We start from the raw sequence: 14,427 nt of genomic DNA on the forward strand, positions 1-14,427 counted from the left end.
CACACACACACGTTCACACAACACGTCCTGTCTAAACAATGCTCCTTGGCTGAGTCTGGGGGAGTGATTTGAGTTGGTGTAAAGGGACAGCGCAGGAAGTGTCAGTGAGAGAGAGTTTGGAGAGTTTGGAGAGTTTGGAGAACAGGAGCTGCCCGACAACAAGGGGGGAAAAAAGTTTCCCTGCCGCAGCAGCAGGCGGACTGGGTCTCAATCTCTCTTTCTCCCTTGTTCATGCTTCAGTTGTTGTTTGGATGTACGGTCCTGGATAGGGCAACTAGGGTGAGTAGCACAATCTATTTCTCTTTTTCATGCTTAAAGAGCTGTAAAGGGATATTAGAAGCATCGTTCAGTTCCACTTCTGCTCTGTAGCACATTAAAAAAACCTCTCACTTTTATTGAGACATGTTTAGAGAGCAATTAAAGTACAAATGCCGACTCCACGGCCAAACCTCTGCATTCATTACTTTTACTGTTCAGTAAGTTTATAGCCTCCATCCCATTGTGTTTATCCATTCTGTTTGATGGTCTACAATGTTTCTACTGTCATTTGCAAATGAAGAATGCGAAGGAAGTTGTGTCTCTTAAAGATCATGGACCATGGTAGTTGGTTATTATAGTCAGCTCTTTTTATAGATGGTTTAAGCGTGAAACTTTTTGTTCCTTCAGTTTTTTTTCTCCATTAGAAATGAATGTTTAGTTTTGACCAAACATGGCAAGATTGCAGTTTTGTTGTTTACTTGGAAAGTAACGACCCATCTGTCATTGAGCGCTCCATCTATCATTGTGCAACCACAGAACTGCGGTTTTACAGCTTGCACACACATATATTGTTTGTGACAATGCATTCCGTCGGGAATTTACCACACTGCTAGCGTTCCGATGTATCCCATCACTGGTCTGCATTATTATTTGAACTTCTTAAATTTTTATGCCAAATTTTTGAGATCTTATTTCAAGCCTGTCCGTTGCGAATCATTCAGATTCGAAATCTGAACTCGTTCTCGTTGGTTTCAGGAATTCGGCAGCCAGAATTCCTCTGGGTTGTGACAACTTTTCCAACTTTCTCCCACCACACTGTTTAAGTAGATTTGCATCTGGAGGTCTTGGGCCGCATCCCATGCGTGTCTGGAAGAAATTTCAAAGCTTTTTTTTTCTCTCAAGGTTGTTTGTCCAGAGATGCTAGATATAAATTTGAGAACGATTCAGTGGTGCTGATGGTTGGAACTTGAGTTTTATGTTGAGGAAGTTTCTGGATCTGGGTTTCAGTGTGTGTGTGTGTGTGTGTGTGTGTGTGTGTGTGTGTGTGTGTGTGTGTGTGTGTGTGTGTGTTTCAGGATTTAGAAGCCAGGGAATGAGGCCAGTGTAATAGACTCTTAACTGTTGGGCAGAGGATGTTACTTATTCTGCAATTTTGAGATTTTCTGTCCTTGCGGTAGCCTGTTAAAGCAAGTGCCCAGTGAGCAAGTTCTTTTGCTCTTCCCTTGCAGGTCATTTAGCTTTGTGTTTTCAACCCTAGCTGTTGTGTTAAGTAATATAACTTTTCATTATGGTGGAGTTTGGATGTTTTCCTGAGTATTATTTTCGAGACAGTATAACCATTCATTACTCCTAATGCTATAAAGATATATTTTCTATCTTAAAGGAACTTATAAGCTCATTTTCAAGTCCCCTAGAGTTAAACAGTTGAGCTTTACCATTTTTAAGTCAATTGAGCTGATCTCCATGTCTAGCGGGAGCACTTTTAGCTTAGCTTAGCATTAATCATTGAATTGGATTAGAACATTAGCATCTCAATCAAAAATGTTAACAACAGAGACTATTCTGTAGTTTTGTAGCAATTGTTTCATGGCTGCTTCCCGTGCAAAATTTAGCAGCACCTGAATATAGTCCCCAGTTAAGTTCCTCAACACGATGTGAATGCAAACTTAGATTTGTTAGGTGAGACTGCCTATCTCAGAAATGCATTTTCAGACACAATGCACTCAATGCAGCTAGTCATGTCACTGTGAAGGGGTAGGGTTAGTGGTGGGGTTAGGTGTGGGCATTAAAAAGCATTGCATGCAACTCGGATTGCAAGTGCACCGAGTCTGCATCCTTACACCTCTCATAATATCAATGATATATATTCCTAGCCACATCGACCTAGAAAATAGCAACTTTTCATTTTCCATCGGTTTCAGTACACAATGTATGTCCAGATGCTTATGGTCTAATTCGATTCCATGCTAAACTAAGCTAAAATACTACCAGCAGATCCAGAGATTGTGTGAATGGATTCATACATGGTAAAACTCAACAGTTAAAAAATGAGCCTATTTTTAAAGAATGGAGTGTACCTCAGCTGTTGTATTTGTGAGTCCATTATGGGATTATGGTATTGTACTTTTCAACAATTAACACAGGTTGGGAGCACAAGCTACAACCATGTTGGCATAAAATGAATATTGGTGAACATTTTTTTTTTTAATTTGTTTATTAAACTTTTTTAGATATAAGTATTTTTACAGACAAATTTAAACAGATATTATTCCCACCGCTACCCTCTACATAAGTTGAAATTACATTTATCATTTAAAGAAAGAAGAAAAAAAATTACTCATGATAATAACAAAATAATAATCAAATAAGTAAAAACAATTACGTAAATAAAATGAATAAATTATATTTAAAAAAAATTAAATAAATAACTCAAAATTGTAAGAAATGAGTCCTCGGATATTTATAAAGTACCCAATCATGTGACACGCTCAGAAAAAAAAAGTCTAAATGGGTCCCATGTTTCAGAAAAGGCCATAGTATTGTCATTTATTGTAAACCTAATTTTTTCCAAGTGGATAAAGCTCATTGCGTCTCGCAACCAATTGTCAAAACTCGGAGGAAATCTTTGTTTCCATAATAACAGAATACAACGTCTTGCTAATAGTGTCAAAAATGCAAGGGCGTTTGCAGTACAGCTTGATAACCCTACTATATTCTGGGAAAGTCCAAAAAGTGCAATAAGAGGGCATGGTTCGATGTGTATCTTTGTCAAAGAAGAGAAACACTTGAAAATCGATAGCCAAAAAGAAGTGATTGATAAGTAAAGCCAAAACATATGTATTAAGTCTGTAGGTGCTTGATTACAGCGATCACATATGGGATCCACGTCTTGAGTTAATTTTGTAATCTCACTTTTGACCAGTAAATACGTTGAACAAAATTTGATTGGATGAGGCTATGTCGTGCGCATTGGTGAACATTTTAAACCAGCCGGTTTATTCTTGCTCACTGCTAGTCAAACAAGAAGGCTTGCAGTGCTGTTCTTTTTAGTAGTGTTGTGACTCTGGAGCCTGAGACCCAGAAGAATGAATAAGCCTTGCAAGTCTGTAAGCCAGACTATCAGTATACAGCTGGAGAAGGAAGCTGGGAAGCACATGTCAGTCTCTCTGGTTAAAATGTAATATTTTGAGTTCATAATGTGATATATAGTGACCTATGCAACCATCTGTGGGCATAAAAGCACTTATTTGCTGCATTTCTATCCTACTATGTTTTTTATTTAATGTTTGTGAGGGTAGAAAATTGGATCATGCATTATAATAAAGTGACCTTAACTACTTTTGTATTAAAACAATAAACAAATGCTATGTAGCGATTGTTTTCATGTTGTTTTGCCAGTGGCATGAAATTCGGGACCCTCAGAAGGTTGCTCTATTTGATAATTTTCTTTAATGGGAACTGACGGTAACCGACCAACTGATAAAAAAAGTTGACCATTAAAAATACCAGAAAACCCCCTCCTCTTTCCTCAGGGGTTCAGTGCCTGCACTATAGCAGCATAAACAACAAAATGATCCACATTCTGCACTTCAATAAAGGGCAAATGCTCTTTATGTGCTATGCATGCAACTGCTTCTGCTTCATTGTCCCGTGCGGTGCAAAAAAGACATGAAAGGAATGAAATAAGGTCTTTACGACATGTGTTTCACTTAAATAGCGTATACATTTGTATTAATTTTGACAGTTCAGTACAGTTTACAACACAAATTGACAATGTTGTGTAATATACAAAGTAATCGCACACAATTATTCACAGTTTTTAATTTTGATTATGTTTAAGTAAAAAAATGTAAATAATATTTTAAAATTACAAAACCTTCATTGCGCCCTTTTGTTTGTCACCTTGAATCTTGTCAACAAGACATTTAGCTATGCTGTTATTAACAAATGCCATAAATAAATATTATTGTCAGACCCTACAAACATTTCATGTGGATTATCCTGTCACAGGATAAAAATGTAATATGTATGAATTCTGTCTGTCTGTCTTTCTATTAGCTTTCTACATGTGCGTGTAACCTAAGGTGTAACATTTTTACAGTTTATTAGTATATATATATATATATATATATATATATATATATATATATATATATATATATATATATATATATATATATATATATATATATATATATATATATATATATATAGTCAGAATTATTAAACCCCCTGAATTATTAGCCCCCCTGTTTATTTTTTTCCCCAATTTCTGTTTAACGGAGAAAAGATTATTTTAACAGATTTCCAAACATAATAGTTTTAATAACTCATTTCTAATAACTGATTTATTTTATCTTTGCCATGATGACAGTAAATAATATTTGACTAGATTTTTTACAAGACACTTCTATACAGCTTAAAGTAACATTTATAGGCTTAACTAGTTCATTAGGGTAACTAGGCAGGTTAGGGTAATTAGGCAAGTTATTGTATAATAATGGTTTGTTCTGCAGATTATCGAAAAAAATATATAGCTTAAAGAGGGCTAATAATTTTGACCTTAAAAGGTTTTTTTATTACAATATTTCTAGCCGAAATAAAACAAATAAGACTTTCTCCAAAAGAAAAATATTTTCAGAAAATATTATTATTATTATTATTATTACTGTGAAAATTTCCTGTTAAACATCATGTTTCCCAGAGATGGGTTGCGGCTGGAAGGGCATCCGCTGCGTAAAAGCATGCTGGATAAGTTGACCGTTCGTTCCGCTGTGGTGACCCCGGATTAATAAAGGGACTAAGCCGACAAGAAAATGAATGAATCAATGAATGAAGGAATAAATGAATGAATGTTAAACATCATTTGGGAAAGACAAAAAAAAATTAAAGAGGGTTTAGTAATTCTGATTTCAACTGCATTCTGTTACAAGATTGAAAATAAAAAAAAAACATGTATTTTTTTTAAAGATTGTATTATCTTCTTGGTTGAAAAAAAATTAAATATGTTATATTGTAAAAAAATTAAGTATTACATTATACAAATAGCACTAAATAGTACAAAATATAGAATTATATTAATAATTGCTGATTTGTTTATGAAATTAGGACCCCACCTTCCTTTTTGCAGGGAGGCCTCTGCAAGTGTGCGCTATGCCACTGTGCTTTGCGTAATAGTGCTAATGAAGTGGGATATTTGTAATGGTAGATAGAAGTTTGGAGATATGGGTAAGTTTAAGGCAGGGTTAAAGTGTAAGGGTGGTGTACATTGTAGTTGTAAATATAACTACAGTAGTCAAATAATTTTTTTTAAAAACAAGTTTTATGACAATTGTATAATGCAACAAAACTGACCAGAACCAAAAACAATGCTGTATGCAGGCCTAAACTCACTTGCTTTGTTTGCGTGCATAAGATTTTAACTTTTATAATTAGAGAACTTGTAAAGATTTTAAAATGTAAGATCTTGATGCCTTAACATATTTGAAAATAAAGAAGAAGGTCATTAAAGGTTAAATAAAAGGAACAACGTCATATCATCCTGAACCGTTCGATTTAAAAACGAAATGCAGCCATACATAATTATGGCTACGTAATTCTCAATCTCCAAAAATATATATACAATATATATACACTCAAAAAATGTCTTACTCGTTCAAACTACTTCAAGAGTTCACACTTAGCTGATGATTTATAAAAGCTTGTTTGGCATGCTGTCCCGGGAGAGAGCCCTGAGCTCAAGGGCTCCTCGAGCCCGGGGCTTCCTCCCGTTGGCAGAGCGAGAGGGAGCCTGAGCTCGGTGGATCTCAGAACTCCCCTGCTGCGGTAGCTAAGGGAACACAAGGGGTTAGTCAAAAGCTTGATTGTTATGTATGTTGAATGTCTTTGGATGGTGGGAGGAAACCGGAGAACCTGGGGAAAACCAACGTGGACTTGGGGAGAACATACAAATTCCTCACAGAAACACCCACCGGTCCTGTGGAACCAGGGCCGGCAGTGTTCTTGCTGTGGGGCTCACAGTGCTAACCACTGGGCCGCCGTGCCGCCCAATCACAGGTAAAGGAGGAGAATAGGGGAGGAGGGGGGTTTCTTCCAAACGAAGATAAAGTGAACTGAAAACTGTGGCTATTTATAGTGGCTTAGGGCTCATATGATTGGAAGATGGTGATTAGCAAATGCGAGACCGGCCGTGATAAATCATAAGCTCGTGATCCTCTCGAAATTAGTTTATGAATAAACCTCACTTATTAAGAATTACCTGAAACAACACAATTCTTGAAATTACATTGGGACAACTTAATTTTTTAAGTTCAATCCACATAAACTTGTTAAAAGCGTTAGGTTAACAATCAATTTGTGTTAAGACAACATTAATGAATTGGGTGGTACTCTGCATTTTTTACAGTGTAGGGCTACGTTCTCAGCAAGAGCCTATGTTGACAGAGCAGAATTCAATATCCATAATGCATTTCACAACCATAATACAATTCACTATAATATTAAATAAACGGAAAACACTTGTAACTCACAACATACTGATACTATTAATTAACAGATTTTTTTTACAGTGTACTTAATTTTCATGACAGTCTTGTGAACACCTCTTTCATTAAAAGCGTTACTTTTTTCACCTTCAGCAGTGCCTCTTATTGTGTACCCTCTCTCATTTTCCTGCAGACCATTCAGCCGTTGTTGGGAATAAGAAAATAGGAAGACAGTGATGTCATAGCAAACCATCATCATCTCCAAACCATCTGTGAGAGCCACATGAAACAGCTGCCTCAATTGAGATGGACTTAACCTTTTACTCTCAGCAGAGTGCTTATTTTCTTTACGCCTTTGCTCTTTGATTCGGCACACGATATCAGCGTGCTTCCTGTGTTCGGACTGCACCTGTAGCACCGTCTCAGAGGAGTCTTCATCCATCAGCTCTCCATTAAAAATTAATCCTGTCTGAGAGCGCATTCCTCTTTTAAACATGCCTGGCTGAGAGATACGAACTAATCGCTAATTGAATCGCCCTCATTTAACAAACTTCCTCAAAGGTTCCTCGACGCTTATCTAATCCTGTTCTCCTTCGAAATGGGAAAGTGCTTCTTTCTACAAATCTTTTTTTTTTTTCCTTTGATCAAAACTCTGCAAGTGTTTAGACTTTAATAAACATATGTACGGTGACTGAAGTCTTTCCAGAGGTTGTAGAGTTTAGAAGAAAGTGAGCTAGTAATGATCAGCTACTCCACTAGCTACACTTCCAAAAGAAGTGGAAGACACTCCCTTTTGAAAAAATGCTATGCCCTCACTCGTTACTTAACCATCAAGATGTTTTTCCATCTTATTTATAATTTTCCACCCATTTTTTTACTTCATAAACACATATTGTCACTCTCTATTTTGAAATAAAAATGTAAAATGTGCTGTTCTGAAATAAAAAAAAAATGCAAGAGAATCCAGTTAAAGCACACAGATCCTAGATTTATTGGGCCCTATCATACACCCGGCGCAGTGTGGCGCAAGGCGTGGCGCAAAAGTCTTTTGGTAGTTTCAGCTTGGCGCAAGAGTCGTTTTGAGGCGTTGTGCTATGCTGTTTAAATAGCAAATGCATTAGCACTAATTTTTGCGCCCATAGGCGTTCTGGTCTATTTTGAGAAACTATAATAGATTTTTCATTAGACCAAAACTAACCCGGTCTAAACTCCGGCACAGAGTTGCGCCTCGCTTACGCACTGCTTAATACGCACAAGAGAGCAATAGGCAAATATCTTTACATATAAAAAAATGTAAATATTAAGGATATATATAGTATATAATAAGAATAGATATAGAATATAAATATAAAGGATTAAAATATTACAAAACATATTATTTTCTAGCCTACATAAATATGAAAAACCACTGCTTTTATGTCTTCTTCATCTCGGGAGGCTTTTTCAGTTCATTCATAACAATTTGCTTTTGTATAATGTTATTATTATTAGCAGTATTATTTATTATATCCATATGTATATTTGTTTTATTAAAAACAAGCTTAGATTTGCCCACCTGTCAGGTTTTAGACCATATGGGGCACAGCATGTGTTTTAGGATATAACTCAGGTTTTTGAGCACATTTTGCTATTATTATTCATTTATTCGTTTGCTGGAAATTAGAACTGAATTTAGAAATAGTTTTGAAACGAATACTTGCGCTTAACAAACAAAAGTATTTATTTATAGACTAATTGATGTCTGTGCGTAAAGGTTTCCCTATCCAAGAGCGAATGTGAAAGTAGTTCCATTATCTCTCATCCTCACCTAGTAGATGCTCTGTTTAACAGTTTTCTGTTAAAAAACTGTCAACTGTTAACTGTTTGCCTGTGAAATGCTCATTTTTTCCACTTAGACTTATTTTGCGTCCTGTAAATAGCGAATGCGCTCTTGGCGCGACGCAGCTGGCTCTTAAAGGTAATGGGAGATAAGATTCTAATTGGTTTATTCTCAAAACACACCTATAACTCATTAAGAAAATAAACTCAACCGTTTTAGAACATGCACCGTGGCGCAAGTCAGATTTCCCGTCCTTAAATTAGCAAAAACGCATCCTGACATGCCCTGAAAGCGTTTTGCACCCTGCGTTTTGCGCCCTGCGCATGGACCGTCAAAATAGAGCCCATTGTCTTATTATTCTAGTTAGAAGTGCTTTTTCCAGCATTTGCTTGATTGTTTTGCATTTTGCATTCTTTTCTGACTGTTATACTCTTTCTCTATTGAGGAAGGTGGTAAAGTGACAGCTCACCACCGCTATTACCTCACAGCATGGTGAGGAATGAGACTTCCCACATCTTACATAATCTTGACCCGCTGGCTCGCTTGGCCTGTATAGGGGTTCTTAAGGCCCTTTTTTAATAGTTTGCCACATAAAGAAGGGAATGTTGGATGAATGGATGGTCTTTGTTTTTGCTCTTTATGATATGAATGCAGGGGCCCAGAGTGGTGATCTTACATCAGCCCTCCGTGGTTTGTCTGTACGCCTTTCTCTGAGATTGATTATCCCGTGAAGTAAAACGCAATTCCCTGTTGCACAATGGAATATTGAGAGTTTTAAGGCAAATCCTGAGAGACTGGGGTTACGTATCTGCTTATTTGTTCAGTCTTACAGCTTACATAAATATAAACTACTGCGGTTGTTCGTTAGCATCATCAAAAACAAGTAGGGATAATGTACAGATGGCCGGTCGTTATCGCAGAAATAAATGCAGGATCCTGGTGTGACGTGATAGAATAAATAGATGGGCATTAAATATTGATTTGAGATGTTTTATGTGAGTAGAGACTGTGGGGTCATACAAGATACATAAAGTTAGCAAAGATATGTTGCAAACTGGTGTCCAGGGATGGTCATTGTACAGTTTACAAAGAAGATAACGACTGAAGAATACTGTGACTAGCCAATCAGAATGATGTATTCAAGAGAGCTGTTTATAATGAGTGCTTAAATGGCCAGTCAGGCCATAGCAACGAATGATTAAAACTGCATCAATACAATATATTTCAATGGCATCAAATTAGTTTTGCTGAAAGATTTTCTGCTGAAATGTGAGAATAGATATTCAAAATGTGTTTTAACTCATTTGTGCCAAATTTTTCATAATGGTTTCATGCACATATCCTTATTAATAGTGTCCTGTATGAGCATGTTTTGCGTTTATTCAAATACAATACAAAGAAAATTGAATATGCGGCAACTATAGTTACTGGTTGGCAAATATGTTGTTAGCACCGTTCAATGTAAAATTTACATAGGTGGAGAACATTTGGTGTCCTAAAATAAAACAACTGCTTTTTACAGATCAATTCATATTTATATCACATTTATTGTGTTTCAAATAAAAAAAAGCAGTTGATATGAACCCCCCCCCCCCCCTCCAAATGATCTGTTGTATAGTTTTATGAATATTTCAACACAAAGAACAAATCCATTTGTCTTACAGTAATGAAACACACTAGTTTCCTCAACAGACTACTGTACATCTCCCATCACCGAAAATGGCTGCAAATCTTAAACACCCGCACTGCCTTTGTTATTTTTATGTGTCTTTCGGAGCCAGTTGGATATTTTTGCTTGAAAGATTCAGCAAGGGATTGTTGCTATTTGGACTTTATTAGCTTTTCTGCTATCCTGCCTACAGACAGTGCTGGGTGATGGCACTGCAGATGTGCAGTCATGGTTAAACATGTAAAACAATGCTTGCACACAGTTTTGTGTTCACCGTTTTTTCTTTTATTGGCATTATACTAACCGGCAAAACCGAAATGTCCTCACACCGCAGATTTGAAAGACGCCGGCGCTTTCTCGTACTGTTGCCTCACTTCGCCGGCGCTTCCTTGTACTGTTGCCTCAACCTCACTTCACCGTCGCTCGCAATGTTAAAGTGTGAAATGATGGTCAAGCGCCCCCTAACTTTAGAGCATAGTGATCGGATATTTACTTGCGGGGAGGAGTTTCCTCATCTCAGCTCATGGATTTGCAGGCACACACAGTCAATTCGGGAAAAAATAAAGCGCACATAAATTATTTAAATGCAAAACCGAGAAAACCGCAATTTACAAGCGCGTATTAAACCATGAAGGTCGTACTGTACGGTTCAATATTATATTGAGAACCGTGGCATGCCTAATATATATTACACTATATAATAGTTATATAGTGTAATTGTAAGTCTTTGTGGGGAGAGAGACCAGTAGGTTAAGTTAACTTTGCTCTGATGGTTTTGCTGTTTATCAAATTGTGTATAAAAAAAGTTTGTCATAATGTCACAAGACTCTGCAACTGGTGTATGTGTATGTGTATGTGTATGTGTATGTGTGTGTGTGTGTGTGTGTGTGTGTGTGTGTGTGTGTGTGTGTGTGTGTGTGTGTGTGTGTGTGTGTGTGTGTATGTGCTGCTTTTATAGTCCACATAATCAATTCTTAACAGCTTCAGCTGTGTTAGCAATCAGTAGGAAAACTGGAACAGGTGTGAGTGTGTGGTGCATGATAGGCTTTGTAGTCGATTGACAGAATTGTTGTCCTGAGTAAAAGTGAATGATTCCCCACAATCTACAAACCTGGATCACTGGTGATTGTGACAATTCATTCATTCATTTTCTTTTTGGCTTAGTCGCTTTATTAATCTGGAGTCGCCACAGCAGAATGAACCGCCAACTTATCCAGCAAATGTTTTACACAGCGGATGCACTTCCAGCTGCAACCCATCACTAAGAAACATTCATACGCACTCATTCACACACATACACAACGGACAATTTAGCTTACCCAATTCACCTATAGCGCATGTCTTTAGACTTTTGGGGGAAACCGGAGCACCCGGAGGAAACACATGCCAACACGGGGACAACATGCAAACTCTACACAGAAATGCTAACCCAGCCTTGGCTCGAACCAGCGATCTACTTGCTGTGAGGCGATCGTGCGACCCACTGGGCCACCATGACGCCCGAGTGGGACAATATGAAAGTTAAAATAAGTGTAGACAGTGTATGTTTTTGGTAAACCTATGGTTGTTTTGGTTGTTTGGTTGTATGGTTGTTTTATATATATATATATATATATATATATATATATATATATATATATATATATATATATATATATATATATATATATATATATATATATATATATACAAGCACTAGAAACTTTGTAAAGCCCTGACTTAACACACTCACATATACAGTCAGCATTTTCTAAGAAGCATGAAAGTGTAGTCTCCTCCTCCCCGCACCAAACACATCCCCACAGGTAGTAATGCATGAGGAAGCCTGTACTATTTCCCTCAGATTAGCCTGTAACCCACAGGCACCCCATTGCCATGGGAACCACTGAGGCAATCAAGAACAGATCACCTACAAATGGCGCCCAGCCTGGAAGAGAAGCACTGACTCTAGACCTGAGGCTCATATCACTGCGGTGCAAGATGGATTTGACAAACTTTGGTGCATAGCTCGTCCTGCACTGCTTGTGCTGTTGACAGGAACGATGCCTCTAAAACTCGCTTCTTTCTGATTTAGAGGTGTGCTGTTGTTTTTATGTTTCTGGGCAAGATTTTGGCCTGCAGAATGATGGACATTCCATAGAATTACAGTGAAGCGGTGAGCATATCTATAGCTTAGTATATCATACCTTGATGGGAAATTGTGAGTTAAGCTAGTAGCCATTTACTGAGTGACCACACAAAACACTCTAGCAACCCAACATTTAACAAATTCGTTCTGCTTCATGTTGGGTGATTCATTGCAAACCAGGCTCATTATTGATACAGACCCCTGTATACATTTCGAGGAGGTACTTTTTTTGCAGTTTCGCAAATCCACCAAAGGTCGTTGTGTACGCATTTTCAGATCTTAAATTTCTCGCGCGAGTGCCATTCATGCCTGCTGCTCTTGCATAGATCCACCAGAGGCCGCTGTTGACTGACTGACTGACCGACCGACCGACCGATCCCCCACCCTCTTCCCTAAACCCAACCGATAGTGTTTTTAAAATCACAGATTGACCCGATCATCCCCTTCCCTAAACACAACCAACAGTGTTTTCAAAAGTAATCCAGAAAAAGAAAAACCCTTGTGGCAGCCTGATTCTCACCCTGTGATTAACTTGTTTATTTTATTTTTTGCCTTTCGTTTTTGTCTTACCTGCTTTATGGAACCGTTTTTCAACAGACTCGAACCCAGTCATCGCAGTCAACTCTTGTCTGCGTCTCAAGTCTGCCAACATGCGTGGCGAGCTACTGAGCAAACTAGTAACAGTGGAAAACCATCCACTCGGAGTTAATCGGTCAGCAGGTACTGCAAAAAGAAACAGTGTCATAGCATTCGTTAAAAAGACGAAATGCAGCCATACATAGCTCTGGCTACTAGGGCTGCAACTAATGATTATTTTAATAAATCAATTAATCAATTGAAAATGTCGTATCTGTGTCTGTTCTAATCGCAGATTTTGTAATTGTACCATCGTAAAATCACGAGTACGTTCCATTTTCCTTTACGATTTTATAATTACAGATGCGTGAATTATATTTACACACAAAATATTTATGACAGTGATTTTATTTCATATATACAGGGGTACATTTTCATAATGAACCTGTGTTAGTTCTTTGCCTCCGTGGGTAAATATTTACAGCAAAATCATTCAACGCAAGACAATCAAATGATTATCCCTTATATTATATTATATTATATTATATTATATTATATTATATTATATTATATTACAAATAAATAACAAATAATAATAATAATTATAATAATAATTGTTTTTGTTATTCATTTATTAATTTTCTTGTAGGCTTAGTCCCTTTATTAATACGGGGTCGCCACAGCGGAAAGAAATGCCAACTTATCCAGCACGTTTTTACGCAGTGGAGACCCTTCCAGCCGCAACCCATCTCTGGGAAACATCCATACACACTCATTCACACACACACTCATACACTACGGACAATTCACCTACCCAGTTCACCTGTACCACATATTTTTGGACTGTGGGGGAAACCCGAGCACCCGGAGGAAACCCCACGTGAACGCAGGGAGAACATGCAAACTCCAAACAGAAACGCCAACTGAGCCATGGCTCGAACCAGCGACCCAGCGACCTTCTTACTGTGAGGCGACAGCACTACCTACTGCGCCACTGCATCGCCAATAATAATTATATTGATTAAAAATTAAATAATAATAATAAATGCCAGCAAAAAGTTCTTGCTTCTCTAAGAAAATCGTGAGTTAAAAAAAGTCAGTTTTTCCCTAATATCTGAGGGTTTATGGAACATTCATATAATCCCTCAGAGTGTCCCCACTTTCATCTTATAATTACAGATTCATCAGCCATGTGCTCTTTTCATCGCAGCTGGACACAAGCGTCTGCGTGTGTGTGTGTGTGTGTGTGAGAGAGAGCATAAATGTTGAGTAGTTAATTATGTTTGGTCTTTAGTAAGTCTTTTGGTATTAATCTTGGCTAATCTTAATAAAAATGGATGAAATCCCTCTAACTGCTAACAGTCAGGACCTTTTTTTTCCAGGCTTTTATGTCATCTCACTTTGTCTCTGTCTCCAGTTCCTTTTTTCCTAATTTATCGTCTCTAACCATATGCTAATGATGCCTTATCTTTTTTCTGCTATAATCAGCTGG

At 37.4% G+C, this 14,427-nt stretch overlaps 1 protein-coding gene across 31 annotated transcripts in view; it reads left to right on the forward strand.

The window, feature by feature from the left end:
- The window catches only part of si:ch211-285f17.1, a 288,027-nt gene that overhangs the window by 102,782 nt on the left and 170,818 nt on the right, over positions 1–14,427 (forward strand). For 10 of the 31 annotated variants that reach the window (XM_087309223.1, XM_087309244.1, XM_087309225.1 and 7 more), the window contains exon 1: positions 107–279. The exons of the other annotated variants lie outside the window; for them this stretch is intronic. The gene's annotated coding sequence lies outside the window, so the exon portion shown is untranslated. Of the gene's footprint in view, positions 1–106; positions 280–14,427 lie in introns of those variants that run through there. 31 annotated transcript variants of the gene reach the window in all.

Source organism: Danio rerio, chromosome 24 (genome assembly GCF_052040795.2).
Source record: "Danio rerio strain M-AB ecotype USA chromosome 24, GRCz13ab, whole genome shotgun sequence".
NCBI classification, from domain to species: domain Eukaryota; kingdom Metazoa; phylum Chordata; class Actinopteri; order Cypriniformes; family Danionidae; genus Danio; species Danio rerio.